This window comes from Punica granatum, chromosome 4, assembly GCF_007655135.1.
Source record: "Punica granatum isolate Tunisia-2019 chromosome 4, ASM765513v2, whole genome shotgun sequence".
Taxonomy (NCBI): Eukaryota; Viridiplantae; Streptophyta; class Magnoliopsida; order Myrtales; family Lythraceae; genus Punica; species Punica granatum.
The window spans coordinates 429,978-431,307 of record NC_045130.1 but is presented as its reverse complement, the minus strand read 5'-3'; the positions used below and the strand labels follow the sequence as shown (position 1 = coordinate 431,307).

General features: G+C 42.8%; 1 non-coding gene across 1 annotated transcript; it reads left to right on the top strand.

The window, feature by feature from the left end:
- Nucleotides 1–512: 512 nt before the first annotated feature.
- LOC116206479 lies at nt 513–619 on the top strand. Its single transcript, XR_004156709.1, has one exon. It is a non-coding gene; the product is annotated as a small nucleolar RNA R71 (small nucleolar RNA).
- Nucleotides 620–1,330: the final 711 nt, after the last annotated feature.

The following is a 1,330-nucleotide window of genomic DNA, read 5'->3' as shown; positions in this document are numbered from 1 at the left end:
TTTGGAATCCAGGTGGCGGTTTAAGTGCATTATTCTCATTCCTCCATGAGAAATTAGGATGATTACGCCACCCGGGATTGTAAGTGTTCGAATAAGGCCCTTGATTACTCCGTTGGAAGTTGTTGACAAAGTTCACTTGCTCTCCATTGGGTGAAGCCGAGGGATTTCCAGACATGCATTCAAGAGTCGAATGTGGTCCTGAACACAACTCACAAAAAGCAACCTGATTAGTATTAAAAGAATGTGCTGAGGTGAGTTTACTTACCTGGGTAGTGAGAGCTGAAATCTGGGTTGTCAAATTAGCAATAGTGTCCATGTCATTGACTGATGTCACTCTTGATTTACTTCTTTCATTCTGCCAATTATGTGCACTGGAGGCCATCTCTTCTATCAAAGCACTTGCTTCATCATAATTCTTACCCATCAGTGCGCCTCCTGCTGCAGCATCTACTAGAGACCTCAATGTATCATCCAGGCTAAGATAGAAGACCTCAATTAGGAGATTATCTGGCAATCCGTGATGTGGGCACTTTCTGATTGCCTCCTTGAATCTCTCCCATGCCTCATAAAGTGATTCACCATTGAACTTGGTGAAGTTAGTGATTTCGTTCCTCAATCTTGCAGTCCTAGCTGGTGGGAAAAATCTCCTGAGAAACTTAGATGAAAGGTCGGCCCAGGTGGTGATGGACTCTTGTGGCAGTGAATTGAACCAGGCTCTCGCTTTATCCCTAAGCGAGAAAGGAAAAAGCTGTAATCTAATAACATCATCAGTGACATTATTCATCTTTACCGTGTTACAGTATTGGAGGAATCCTGCAATATGCTCATCAGGACTCTCGTTGGGATATCCTCCAAACTGATTTGATTGAACCATCTGGATGAGTGCTGGCTTCAGTTCAAAGTTATTAGCTGGAATAGTGGGCCTTCTGATCGCAGAACCCATAATAGTAGGTACTGCATAGTCTCGAAGTGCTCTGGCAGCACCCTGTATTTGGCGGTTGATGTCATCATCTGCCATCTCAACTACCTGCAATTCTTCCCTTCTTCTGTTCTCTCTTCTCAACCGATGCAAGGTGCGCTCTATCTCAGGATCTAATGGTAGAAGTTCAGCACTTCTACTCCTGCGCATAGAATACCTGCAAAGAGAACAAGAAATAAACACACAGTAAAGTGCGCCTAAATTAACAATAGAACTAAAGGTGGTCTAATATTAAGTTAATCCCCGGCAACGGCGCCAAAAACTTGATCCCTTTGCAAATATATATAAAAATAAGCTCAAATTCTACCAGCAAGTGTACTGGGTCAGATCAAGTAATATAGTGATGAATAG